This window comes from Vanellus vanellus (assembly GCF_965231255.1).
Source record: "Vanellus vanellus genome assembly, chromosome: Z".
NCBI classification, from domain to species: Eukaryota; Metazoa; Chordata; class Aves; order Charadriiformes; family Charadriidae; genus Vanellus; species Vanellus vanellus.
The window spans coordinates 76,047,016-76,061,760 of record NC_138908.1 but is presented as its reverse complement, the minus strand read 5'-3'; positions in this window follow the sequence as shown (position 1 = coordinate 76,061,760).

Here is a 14,745-nt window from a genome sequence, read left to right as displayed (position 1 = left end):
AATTCTTGGCTTTACTTACGTATAAGGTGTGCTTCCTCTTTGCCCACAAACAAGACTTTTCATGTAACACAGTTTCTGCTTAAATGCTATCCTGATGTATTACCAGTATTTTTCAGAAAGAAATCTGGAGTAATCTCTAGCAAAATGCAAAACCTACTAAGTTTGTTAGCCATGTGACCATGCCTCTATTAGCAATGACTGAAAAGTTATATGTTCAACCACTATACTGTTCCATAATGCCTCAATTTTATTAATTTGTGCATACTACAGAATCACAGAATCACAGAATGGTCAGGGTTGGAATGGACCTCTGGAGATCATCTAGTCCAACCCCCCCGCCAGAGCAGGGTCACCTACAGCAGTTGCACAGGACAGCGTCCAGGTGGGTTTTGAATGTCTCCAGAGCGGGAGACTCCATCACCTCTCTGGGCAGACTGTGCCAGTGCTCTGCCACCCTCAAAGTAAAGAAGTTCCTCCTCATGTTAAGATGGAACGTACTATGTTCAAGTTTGTGCCCATTACCTCTTGTCCTGTCACTGGGCACCACCGAAAAAAAAAGACTGTTCCCATCCCGCTGGCACCCTCCCTTTAAGTATTTATAAGCATTGACAAGATCCCCCCTCAGTCTTCTTTTCTCTAGACTAAAAAGACCCAAGTCCCTCAGCCTTTCCTCATAGGAGAGATGTTCCAATCCCCTAATCGTTTTTGTAGCCCTTTGCTAGACCCTCTCCAAGAGTTCCCTGTCCTTCTTAAATCGGGGAGCCCAGAACTAGACACAATACTCCCAGATGCGGCCTCACCAGGGCAGAGTAGAGGGGGAGGATGATCTCCCTCGACCTGCTGGCCACACTATTCTTGATGCACCCCAGGATGCCATTGGCCCTCTTGGCCGCCAGGGCATATTGCTACCTCATGGTCATTCTGTTGTCTACCAGGACTCCCAGGTCCCTTTCCACAGAGCTACGCCCAAGGAGGTCAGCCCCTAACCTGTACTGATGCATGGGATTATTCCTCCCCAGATGCTGTACCCTACACTTGCTCTTGTTGAATTTCATTAGGTTCCTCTCTGCCCAACTCTCCAGCCTGTCCAGGTCATGCTGTATGGAGGGACAGCCTTACAGCATGTCAGCCACTCCTCCCAATTTTGTGTCATCAGCAAACTTGCTGATGGTACACTCTATCCTTTCATCCAGGTTATTGATGAATATATGGAACAGGACTGGAACCAGTACTGACCCCTGAGGGACACCACTTGTTACTGATATCCAACTAGACTCTGCACCACTAACCACAACCCTCTGAGCTCTATCTGCCAACCACTGTTCAATCCACCCCACTGTCCATTCATCTAAGCCACACTTCCTAAGTTTGCCTGTGAGGATGATGTGGGAGACAGTGTCGAAAGCCTTGATGAAGTCAAGGTACACAACATCCACTGCCCTCCCCTCATCCACCCATCCAGTCACACCATCGTCGAAGGCTATCAGATTAGTCAGACATGACTTCCCCTTGGTGAATCCATGTTGACTACTTCTGATAACCTTCCTTTGTTCCAGATGCTTTGAGATGACACCCAGAACAAGCTGTTCCATCATCCTTCCAGGGATGGAGGTGAGGCTGACCGGCCCGTAGTTTCCTGGTTCATCCTTCTTGCCCTTTTAGAAGACCGGAGTGACATTGGCTTTCTTCCAGTCCTCAGGCACCTCACCTGTTCTCCAGGACCTTTCAAAGATGATGGAGAGCACCCCAACAATGACTTCCCCCAGCTCCCTCAGCACTTGCGGGTGTATCCCCTCAGGTCCCATGGACTTGTGGATATCCAGTTTTCCTAACTGATCTCTAACCCGTTCCTCATCAACCAAGGGAAAGTCTTGCTTCCTCCAGACTTTCTGTTACCTGCAAAGTCTGGGACTGGCCCGAGCAGTCCTCTTTTGAGGACTGTAGTTGATGACCAGGAATGCAATGAAACACACGTCACCCATCTGCTACACCAGTAACTGTGTAAGTCTTTCATAGCACAGGACACGTAGGATGGGCTTGCAAAAGTAAGACTAGCTGTCTGCACGCTACAAAAAATCTGTTCTTCACATATCTCTACTTTTGTGGGTTTTAGTTTAATTCACTTTCATAGCACCACCATGTGGTGTTCGCATCGCATTTAAAATTCACGTGGTAGCAGGTAGACAGACTTGTTGGTTCATCGACCAAAACTGTCAGATGTCCGAGAGCCACAGCGTGCACCTGGATCCTAAGAGTGGCAACACCATAGTGAGAGTTTTGGTCCGTCTGAGATGGCGGGCCACTGCATTTCAGGATGACGGGTGGTGTTAAGTCTCCGCTGCCTCATTTCCTCCCCCAGGCTGAAATTCAATTACACAGCAGTTTCCCTGCAGGAACAGTCCTGCCGTCGGCCAGTCTGGTCTGGGCTGCACTAGAACAGTAAGTACAGACTGGGGGTTGTGTCTAGCTTGTTTTGTAACGTTGTTCTCACGTGGGGAACTTCTCTCTGCCGTCTTCCTTGCGTGCCATGCAGTTCTCCTAAAAACGAGCTATAAATATCCCTTAGGACTTGACTCAGGGTTGAATTTCAAACAGGGTTTCAACTATGAAAAGGACTTCTCCACACTGAAACGGCCTCCCCCGAGCACCTGTTGAGGCGCCAGCGCCGGGGGAAGCCCATCTCTGACCGCCCAACAGCAGACTCGCTTCACGAAGAGACACAGGACGGAGACGACCACCACCAGCCATGGCGCCGCCGCCACCACCCCGGCCTCCTCACAGCCGCGCCTCGCGCCTCGCACACCGCCCCCCCCACCCCCCCCCCGCTGGGCTCACGGCCGCCGGCTCCTCCCCCCGCCCACCAGCCCAGCGCAGGCCGCCGCCGCCGCCATTACCACCGCCCCGCCTCGGCCGCAGGAGAGTCCCGCCCCTTCCCGCTCCGCACGGCTCCCTGGGAAGCGTAGTCCTGCGCTCGGCGGCGCTCGGGCCGCTTCCTCAGCGGAGCCGCCCTGGGGAACTACGCGGCCCGCCACGCCCGCCGCCGCCGCGAGCCTCCTGCCAACGCCGGGCCGCGGGTGCTTCCTGTTGCCGCCGCGGGAGCGCGGGGCTGCCGGAGCGGAGCGGGGCGGTGCCGCCGCCGCCGCCGCCGCAGGTAGAGGGGTCGCCTGTGTTTGTGCAGCGCCCCCGGGCGCGGGGCGGGAGGGGCGGCTCAGCTCAGCGAGCCGGCGCCGCGGGGCCCTCGGGTGGGCGGCGGTGGGGGGGATGCGCTCCAGCAGCGCGGTGCCTCCGCCGCCGTGGCCGCCCGCAGTCTGGCTCGCTGGGCCGGCCGAGGCCCGGCGCTGCCTCCTTTCGGGGCGGGCCCCGAGGCGCCCTGCCTGCCGCCGGGGGGAGAGGGGACCGGGGGAGGAGCGGCGCGGGCGGCTCAGGCCCACCCGCCGCACCGGCGGTGTGGTTGGAGTGTAGCGTGTCACGGTGGGAAAAACGAGGAAAAACAGCGGCGCGGTCTGAGGTACGGACGCACGGCGTGAAAGCGTTCCGAGCCAGCCAGAAGTCGGGGAAAAGCTTACGTCGGTGTTAACGGGTCTGTGGGTCCATCAACCTTAAAAAAAAAAAAAAAAAAGTGTTAAAAATTTAGGAATTTAAGTTAATCTCTAGGGTGGTAACTTTGTGTTCCTGTAAGTATTTCCTTACAGTCGCCACACACAAAAAAAAAAAAGTATATATATAATATATATATACATTCAAGTAATAGATGCTTTATCTGTTGAAGACAAATGGAATTAATGTTCGATTTTTTCCTAATTTTACTTAGATTTATTATGTAGCAGCGACCACATACCCATCGGCTTAGTCTGAGGTACACAGAAGCTCAACAGTGGTTCAGCTTGTATATTTAAGAGTCTTTCATTCCCAAAAAGTTACAAACTTACATTGCTTATACAGTTTCAGTTATCTTCAACCAATACAGTTGTAGAAGAGTATGGACAAGCTAACTGGTGGCAAGCTGTCCCAGCTTTAAGGAGCTTTGAATGTATGCTACTACTCTTAGGAGCAGTATAGCATTCTTCAGTCCCTTCTCATGGAGGACTTGCTGCCCCAAAAGAGGAATCGAGGAACTCTTCTGTCCTGCTTTGAAGTCCTTGTCTTTCAGTGTAGACCCTGCTTATTTCTCACAATTCTTATGTGCACAGCCTGCATTTTAATTGAGATTTATGCCTCGAGCTTTATTCATCCATTCACTTGCTCAGAATTTAAAAGAAGGCCAGGTCACACCAAGTGGCACTTTTAAAAATAAATTTTCTTAGTTGAGCTAAATACTTTCATTAGTGGATTCTTGCATTTAACCATGAGTATGATGTGGGGTTTTAGAAGTAGTGACTTTAAATAAGAAATGAAACAAAATGTGTCCACAGTTTAAATTTTCATTATTTCATTTGTGTAATCAAATTGACAGGAAGCTATTGGTTTAAGAAATACTAGAAATTCCAAAACATAGAAAACTACTGCTGTACTTAAGCACAAGGACAGCTTTTGGTGATAAAATTCCTACCAAAATAATTTAAGACTGCAGTTATAATTAAACAGGCTGAAAAGTAACAAGTTATATGTGACTAGGTTCTGTGATCGATCGTTTTAAGGTACGCGACTTCCAAATTAAGAGTTCTGGCTTCATCTGTGATGGCTGGTCAACTGGGTCTCCTTCTATGCTTATGTGTTACAGAACTACTGCTAACATCTGTGCAGCAACTCCAGCATTAGTAACATGAGGCGTAAACAGCTCTCAGAGCTCCAGCTGCTGTTTTTCCAGCACCGTGTCCAACTGCGCTGGTATCCATGATGGCATGGTAGAGGCTGTAGTGGTAGTGCCCCTCTCTACCTTCCTCCTACTGCCCTCTGCAGAAGGTTCTGTAATAAACCTACAAACCAGCTAAGTACAGTCTGTGCTCAGACTAGGATGACTGACTAAATGAACACAGTTTTGTTCCTGCTATGGGGTAAACCTGTTTGGTAACCCTCTTGTATGGCCTGGGCTATAACTCTGAATGACCTGTTAAGATGGGTGTCTCATCTTAAAGCATTGACACACAAATCTGTCATTATTAGATTCACAGTGCAAGCAAACTCTAATATGGTTTTGTCATCCAGTACAAAGAAGACCACATCACAGCATGGCCACCAGGCTAAAATGAGCTTTCTAAATCTGCTGTGTCCTTGTCTTAACTCCTTGAAGCTTTTCAAACTTTGTAACCAGGGGAGAAAGAGAGAACCTGAAGGCAGCAAAAGCAGAAACTTGTGAGGCAAGCCAGTGAAGACTAATGAAGGTCTAGCCGTATCTAGATTACCATATGAAAGTTATGTACAGTATAGCAAAGAGTGGGACTGGGAAAAGTATCTTGAGTACCCGCAGGTATTGCTTCACAGTTTATGACCAGCAGCAGAAAACCTGGATTATTAAATTCTCACCCACTTGTTCCCTTTTGCTGTCCTTCTGATGTAGTTCTTCAGACGTTTGTAGGAGAATTCTAAATAGGGCAAGAAGGCATACTAAGACAGCTTCACTACAGGCAACCAGTGAAATTATATACTGGAAAGAAAAGAGAAAACAGGATTCAAAGTCTATGCAGACTTTTGACCATTGAAGGATACCTTGACATTAATGGTGTTTGAACATGTAGTGATTGGGTATTGATGATGGTTAGGACTGTGTTGATAGCATATGATTGGAAAAAGTAATTGCTGTTTTAAGCCCTTACCCAGAAAAGAATCGCAAACTTTTTTTAGCATGCTAACAGTTTGGACAGATTTTTTATATCTGGAAGAATATTTCAAATTTTCCTTCTAGATGTAGCCATTCCTTCATAAGTGAAAGGAGGACAACTAAGCATGCTTTAAGGTGGTGTCCAGCTGTTCTTGAAAGATGGTAGTGTCAACACTGCTCCAAGTTTATGGGGGTTTTGATACTACAAGGGTATGTCAAGAATGTATTTCCTTTATCGTAGCTGTTGTGGAAGGTCTACCTTTTTGTCCTAATAACTATGATAGATACAGCCATGAAAGTTTAGGGGGATGTTTTCAACAGCACTTAACACTGACTTTCATGGAGGTGTAAAAGGCAGAGTATTTCCTCCTGGAGTGAAATGCTTGGAGGACCGAGTAGCAGGTAGCTGTTACATGATAGTTTGGGAGTTTCAACCAGCAAAAACAAACACTTTCCTCAGCAAAGCTGAATTGGACAGGAAAAGAAATATGGCTGCAGAGAAAACATTGTTACAGCTGTTTCCTCTCAACAGCAATGCAGCATGCTGCAGGGAAAAACACAAAATTTCTTCCTTTGTTCCTGCCTTATCAATAAGATTTTAGTTGTGGGAGGATGCAGTTACCACTCTCTCTGATCTTCATCTCTGCTATCACTGGCAGATGCTAAGAGAGGAGGGACAGAATGTTTGTGGCAGAGGAGGACAGAAAGCAGGTCTCTGCAGGTGAAAGAAGAGAACTTGCAGAAGAGTAGAATGGTGACCAGCAAATGGCAGAGGACCTGGAGAGACAAGAAGCATTTTTAGAGAAGAATATGAAGTGCAATATGTTGAGGAGAAAATCCCTATTTCTCATTCATTATGAAGTATGTTACAAAGTGAACCTACTATCTGTGTGCAGGTAATTAAACAAACCAACCTGTGTTTAAAAGGACAGAGTTTGCAAAGTTGGAGTATTCAAAGATTGGAGTATTAAACTTAGCTGAGTTTAATGAAAATTAAAATTGCCTAGGCAATCTTAGTCATCTTGGTGGCTATGAATTATGATATCAATTAGAAATATTTAGTTATCAGGTTGTTATTGTTCTCAAGATGAACAGTACTCAGAATAGGGAATGTTTTGTTAGAGCAGCAGTGATAACATTTGTTTCACTTTTGCATGAGGCTGATCTGCCTTAATTGCTGCTCAACAAACTGTAACTTTTCCTTTTGGACATTTTTTGCAGTGCTTAGTATGAATCACAGCTAAGTTTTATGTAAAAGTTAATTTATTTTCACATTTCTATGAGCTAAGGCAAAGTATTGGCATTATCCTTATTCTAAAGATAGGGAATAAAGTACACAAAAATCCATCAATTTTGAATGCTCATTTTGAGAGTTACTTGGTTGCTTTCAAAATATTTAACATCATTCAGTGGTGCACAGCACGAATGCTCTTTTGTTTTGCAGCATTACATGAAGCAGGTTCTGAGCAGAAGGAAAAAATGGGGAACATACTGTCAGAGGTAGGTGGTCCCTTAGGTTGTGGTTTTAGTTACGCTTCCAGCAGTATTGTCTTCTTTCTTCCACAAACCGTACCCATGTCTTTTCGACTGGACAATGAAACTGCTGGTTCTGCAGAAATATGACCCAGACAACACCAAACCAGACCCAAAACAATTGTCTTCCTCTTTAGATTTATTTTTTCAGTCAGTTCTATTCCCCAGTCCTGTTCATTCCCCAATACAAGAAAGAAGACAAATAGCTGTGCCACCACAAAGAGGGGGAGGAAAGACTGGGAGAATGAGCAGCAGGGAAGAGTGATGCCTTTCACTCACAGCACTGCTGAAGACAAAGTACCATGAATTCGTATCGCAAACTCCAGGTACAGTACAGATAGCAGGAAGCTCTTTCCCGCTTGCAGGAAAATCCAGTTTAACAACAAATGATTCAGGTATCCTTAAAGCAGCCTTCTCTATTTCCAAGCAGCCAGTTTTCCAAGCATGAGTTCCCAGAGATCCACAGTAGTTCTCTGAATGCAACAGTGGGCTCATGGAAACTGTAACCACAATGTATCGTAAAATATACAAACAGAATGACATTTGTCAAGCAACTTTGATTTTTGACATGAAGTCTTTGTGTTTGATATCCCAGTCCTGATTATAGGCTTTTAAGACCATGTAGAGAATACTGTGTGTCATATCACAGGTTTCTAAAAGAAACCTTTAGAATGAGGTGACCATACATTAGCTACCCAGTATAAAAAAATGTTTAGATGACTAGGACACTGGTAAAGGAAGCAGCTGAGAAGAGGTTATTGTTACGGAAAATGTCAGGCAGTAAGTTCAGATAGCACAACTGGCTTAATCCCATGTATTAAAAATGTTTGTTGAGAATGCAGTCCTGCCAGAAGGGCTAGAAATTAGATAAGAGAGAGGTTAATCGGATTCATTCTTCTTCATTTTGCTTTTCTGCTTACAATTTTCTTTTAAGATGTACTGGCTACAGCTGCAGCCTTTACATAATGATACCTGCATCTGTAAAGTAATCAATTTGCTGGTCATAAGCTTCACCTATGCGCTCTCAACAATAAGCACTTAAAAAATAAACGGTCTTCATCAATCCAGCTTTTAAGTAGACGCAAAAGAGTCACTAAGCAACAACTCCATAAGCCCCAAATCATGCTTTCACACCAGACTTAGTGTATGCTATGTTTTGGAAGGATTATTTTTCTTTATGGAATACTATAAAATGTTCTGGGCTGTTTATTTATAGCCATAGTGCAGAGAAAATCAAACTGGTGATCAATGTTTTCTGCATTTGTCAGATTGAATTGTAAAGCACAAATACATTATTTACAACAGGTTTTGAGAAAGGGATGCACTGAAAGCAGTATCTTAAATTAACATTTAATGACTGCTTAATCTGCATCATAAACCAAGGCCTGCGGAAGGAAGGAAGGGGTCTCAGTACTGTAGTATTCTGGAAAATTCTGGCTAACACCACTTCTGAGTATTTGGGGTTTGAATATTTTGAATTTCAGTTCAGCCATCAGGAATTTAAATTTTCATCTACATTTTTATGGCTAAATCCAAAGTGTGATTTAAAATCGGGAAGTGTTCCAAAATACAGTATCACAGTATGCTAGGGATTGGAAGGGACCTCAAAAGATCATCTAGTCCAATCCCCCTGTCGGAGCAGGAACACCTAGATGAGGTTGCACAGGAAGGCGTCCAGGCGAGTTTTGAATGTCTCCAGAGAAGGAGACTCCACAACCTCCCTGGGCAGCCTGTTCCAGTGCTCTGTCACCCTCACTGAGAAGAAGTTTCTTCTCAAATTTAAGTGGAACCTCTTGTGTTCCAGCTTGAATCCATTACCCCTTGTCCTATCATTGGTTGCTACTGAGAAGAGCCTGGCTCCATCCTCATGACATTCCCTCTTTATATATTTATAAACGCTAATAAGATCACCCCTCAGTCTCCTCTTCTCCAAACTAAAGAGACCCAGCTCCCTCAGTCTTTCCTCATAAGGGAGATGCTCCACTCCCTTAATCATCTTAGTTGCCCTACGCTGGACTCTCTCCAGCAGCTCTCTGTCCTTCTTGAACTGAGGGGCCCAGAACTGGACACAATATTCCAGATGCGGTCTCACCAGGGCAGAGTAGAGGGGAAGGAGGACCTCTCTCGATCTACTAACCACCCCCCTTCTAATACAGCCCAGGATGCCATTGGCCTTCTTGGCCACAAGGGCACAGTGCTGGCCCATGGTCATCCTGCTGTCCACCAGGACCCCCAGGTCCCTTTCCTCTACACTGCTCTCTAACAGGTAGCTCCCCATCCTATACTGGAACCTGGGGTTGTTTCTGCCCAGATGTAGGACCCTACACTTTCCCTTGTTGTATTTCATTAAGTTATTCCCTGCCCAAATCTCCAGCCTGTCCAAGTCTCTCTGGATGGCAGCACAGCCCTCTGGCGTGTCAGCCACTCCTCCTAGCTTAGTGTCATCAGCAAACTTGCTGATAGTACACTCAATTCCCTCATCTAAATCATTGATGAATATATTGAATAATATGGGCCCCAGTACCGACCCTTGAGGCACTCCACTGGTTACCGGCCTCCAACTGGACTCTGCCCCATTGACTACGACTCTCTGGCTTCTCTCCTTCAGCCAGTTCGCAGTCCACCTAATTATCTGGTCATCCAGTCCACACTTCCTCAGTTTAGCCATGAGGATGCTGTGGGAGACCATGTCAAATGCTTTACTGAAGTCAAGGTAGACCACATCTACCGCTCTGCCATCATCCATCCACCTCGTTATTTCCTCATAAAAGGCTATGAGGTTGGTCAAGCATGACTTCCCCTTGGAAAAGCCATGCTGACTGCCCCTAATAACCCTCTTATCCTTGATATGCCTCGAGAGGGCACCAAGGATAAGCTGTTCCATCAGTTTCCCAGGGATGGAGGTGAGGCTGACCGGTCTATAGTTACCCGGGTCCTTCTTCTTGCCCTTTTTGAAGACTGGAGTGACATTTGCTTTCCTCCAGTCCTCAGGCACCTCGCCTGTTTCCCAAGACTTGGTAAAGATGGTGGAGAGTGGTCCAGCAATGACTTCAGACAGCTCCTTCAGCACCCGTGGGTGCATCCCATCTGGACCCATTGATTTATGGATGTCCAGGTTGCTTAACTGGTCTCTGACCCAGTCCTCATCAACTAAGGCAAACTCATCCATTGACTTGACTTCATCTTCATCTGGGGTCTCAGCAGAACAGGACTCCTCAGGACAGCCCCCGACAGAGTAGACAGAGACAAAGAAGGCATTCAGTAGTTCTGCCTTCTCTGTATCTTCTGTCACCAGGGCATCCACCCCATTCAGTAGTGGGCCTACATTGCCTCTGGTGTTAGTTTTATCTGCCATGTATTTGAAAAAGCTCTTCCTGTTGTCCTTGACCCCTCTTGCCAGGTTTAACTCTAAGGAGGTCTTAGCTTTCCTAGTTGCCTCTCTACATCCCCTGACAGCAGCCCTGTACTCCTCCCAAGCGGTCAGCCCCTCCTTCCATGATCTATAAACTCTCTTCTTCCACTTGAGCTTGCCAAGCAGTTCCCTGTTTAGCCACACAGGTCTCCTGGCTCCCTTCCTTGACTTCCTACGTGTCGGGATGCTCTGATCTTGAGCTTGGTAGAAGCAGTCCCTGAATGCTGACCAGCTATCCTGGGCACCTTTACCTTCAAACAGCTTTGTCCACGGGATATCCCCTAGTAATTGTTTGAAAAGGCCAAAGTTTGCCCTGCTGAAGTCCAGGGTTGCAATTCTGCTTGCTATTCTGCTTCCACCAGCCGAGATCATGAACTCCACCATCTCATGGTCGCTGCAGCCAAGGCAGCCTTCAACCTTTACTCCTTGCACCAGACCCTCCTTGTTAGTGAGGACGAGATCCAGCAGTGCACCTCTCCTAGTCGGCTCCTCCACCATTTGCATCAGAAAGTTGTCATCAATGCATTGGAGGAACCTCCTAGACTGAGGCTGGCTGGCTGAGTAGTCCTTCCAGCAAACATCCGGAAAGTTAAAATCCCCCACGACAACCAGGGCCTGTGACTGTGAGGCCACTCTCAGCTGCCCATAGAAGACCTCATCAACTTCCTCCCCCTGATCTGGTGGTCTGTAATAGACACCCACAACAGTGTCACCCCTGCCAGCCTGTCCCTTAATCCTCACCCACAGACTCTCAACTTGCTCCTCAACTGCACGTGGACAGTACTTGGTACATTGTAGTTGCTCTCTCACGTAAAGGGCAACTCCACCACCTCGCCTGGCTGGCCTGTCTTTCCTGAAAAGGACATAGCCACCCATGACCACATTCCAGTCATGTGAGCTGTCCCACCATGTCTCTGTAATTGCCACCAGATCATAATCTCCTGACCGAACAAAAGTTTCTAACTCTTCCTGCTTATTCCCCATGCTGCGTGCATTGGTGTACAGGCATTTCAGGGAGCGAGCTGAGCACACCGATTTCACCCTATGGGTATGGGAGGCCTCCCGGCCTTTATCAATTCTGGAGTGCTGCCCCACCAATGCAAGCTCAGTAACAACCCCATCCCCCTTCGAATCTAGTTTAAAGCCCTCCAAATGAGCCCTGCTAGCTCCTGCCCCAGCATCCTTTTGCCCCTCTGAGATAAACCTTTCCCACATGTCACTGTCCAGACCGGTGTCTTACAAAACCAGCTCTCATCAAAGAAACCAAAGCCCTGCCTGTAGCACCAGTCCTGAAGCCAATCATTTACTGACTTAATTTTTTCCATTCCATCCCACATCATCATGTGAAGATGGAAGGAGAGAAGAGAAAATAACTTGGGCCCCAGAGTCCTTCACCATCCGCCCCAAGGCCTTGAAATCTTGCTTCATTCCCCTCAGGCTGCGGGATGCGGCTTCCTGCCCATCCATCTGGAATACCAGCAGTGGATAGTAGTCCGTCGGGTGCACCAGTGTGGGAAGTACCCTGGTGATGTCCCTGATCCGGGCTCCGGGTAGACTATACACTTCCCTGTGGTGAGGGTCAGCTCTGCATATCGGGCCCTCCGTCCCTCTCAGAAGGGAATTGCCTACTACAATTACCCTTCGTTCTTTTTTATCAGAGGCAGTCTTGAGGCGTGGAGTCAAGCGCCTCTTCCTATATGACCTTGCAGGTGGGGCTTGCACCACATCCTCGCCTACGTCTTCTTCAAGATCCAGGGCCTCAAACCTATTATGGAGGGGCACCTGGGGAAGCTGAGCAGGTAGAGAGGGGGGTTGCCCATGACACCTAGCTGGAACTCGCCTCCACCCCTCATCATCTTTTTGGATCCCTACCTCTGCCCGACAGGGACAGGGCAGGGGGGTCCATCACCCTCTGTGGGGTATCCCCTTGGGCCCTTTCTGTTTGGCACGTCAGGGAGTTGCTCCACCAGTCGATCTCCCTTTCACACTCCCTGATGGTCCTCAGTGTCTCTACCTCCTCCTTAAGCTTCACAACCATGCTGAGCAGATCTTGCACCTGCTCACACCTCACGCAGGTGGAATGCACCACCTGCAATGAGGGATCAGTTTTTGAGGCCTGGCTGTTTCTGTTCAGAAAAAGCATGCAGGATGTTAAGGTGAAAAAGAGAAAAGAATGGAATAAAACAAGATAAATACCGCATTACCAGTCTTCTACCAGATATCACTGGTGAGGTCTTAGAGGCTGTAGACACTCCTCTTGTAGGTGGCAATTAAAAGCAAAAAATAGAAGTCCATGAAGGTTGCTGTCTTCAGGTATGGTCAGGGGGATGCAAAAAGTGGTTTGTAATGGGAATGGCAGAGGAGTAGGTGGATATCTGTAGCAGTGCGTGAAATCTCTGGGGCATTTTTGTTTTGGAAGTATTTAGTTGCTGGAGGAAGTTGATGTGCATTGGGTTGAATTTAACTGTGGGAGGGTGCAGGGCGCAAAAGGGGTGGAATGTACTATGGAATCAGTAGGGATGAAGGAGGTGATCTGGAGCTGTAGAAAAATAAAGGAAATCCATAGGAAAAAATGAACAAGAGGGGCGCTATAAACAGGGTTTGGAAAGGAACAGGGTGCCACATGAAATGAAAGAAAAAGAAAAATATTGCTGTGAACTAAGAAATCTCTTTGTAAACAGTGCTTAGTAAAGGCAGGTTTGGAAAGCAATTTTGATGGTGTGTAGGAAAGACAGAAAATAGGAGATGAGGACCAGAAATTCAAAAGCTGAGCATCACCAGATTAACTGAGAAGGATGAGAGAATGTAACAAGGCCAGAGAACCAGCAGCAGTGACGTGGAATGGAAGGACTTTAGGGTAAAGAATCTGAACTGACGGTTTATAGAAGGGCCAGAGTGGCAGAAGAGAAGAAGCAGTAAGTTAAGGTAGAAAAGAGAAGCCCCATTTTGGAAAAGGCTCTGGGAAAAAGACAGGAAAGAAGCTTTTAGAGAATGTGACAGCAAAAATGAAGTGCAAGAGCAAGGATGCTATCAGGGAGTGCAAATAAGGCTTTAAGACTGCCTGGATTATTATCACTGATTGCTTATTATGTCCTCCCAAGCTAAAATGAACAAGAGAAAATCATGCCTTTAAACTCCAAATCATGCCTTTGAACTTAGTAGCTTCATTCAAATCTTGTCATGGATGATGAAACTAGGAGGAAACTGGCAGCAATGCCAGGTTAAATGGCTTTACTCATGCACTGCCCCCTCCTTTGCACAAGCATGCAGGTGTATGCAGCCAGACAAGTCCCAAGCTCAACACTGATTTGGATTTAAAGCAAAGGAAGGAATGGTTAATTTTCATCTGGATCCACCTTCCCAGTTCAGTTTAGTGTGGGATCACACAAATACTGTTGAGCTGTCAAGGTCATGTCTAGTCCTTTCAGTAGCATTTCCATGAACTGGAGCCTCCAGTGGTCACCTCCCCTTGAGAGCAGAGAGCCCTTGCCTGTGCTCAGCACACCAGGGAGGGAGAGGGGGAGCCGAGGGTGACGATCCTCTAAAATGCACTTCCTCAGCAGATTGAGCCAGTCTTAGTGCTTCTGCAGTCCCCCATGCGCTCCTTCAGTGTTTTCCCACTCCTCCTTTATGGAATCATGGAGTTTTCAGAGTTGGAAGGGACCTCTAGAGATCATCTAGTCCAACTCCCCTGCCAAAGCAGGATTGCCCAGAGCACATTACTCAGGACTGCATCCAGGCGGGTCTTGAAAATCTCCAGAGAAGGGGACTCCACAGCCTCCCTGGGCAGCCTGTGCCAGTGCTCTGTCACCTGAACCGTAAAGAAGTTTTTCCGTGTATTTGAATGGAACTTCCTGTGTTCTAACTTGTGCCCATTACCCCTCAATTAGCAATTGTTTGAGCCCCAGAGAGTCGATGTGATTGCAAATTGCTAACTTTCCCTCCTTTTCATCCTCTCCTTCACATTCTTTGTCTTTTTTGACAGAGGCATTAGCAGCATAAGGTAACACAAGAGGACTGGCAACATGCAGCTAGAAAGGGA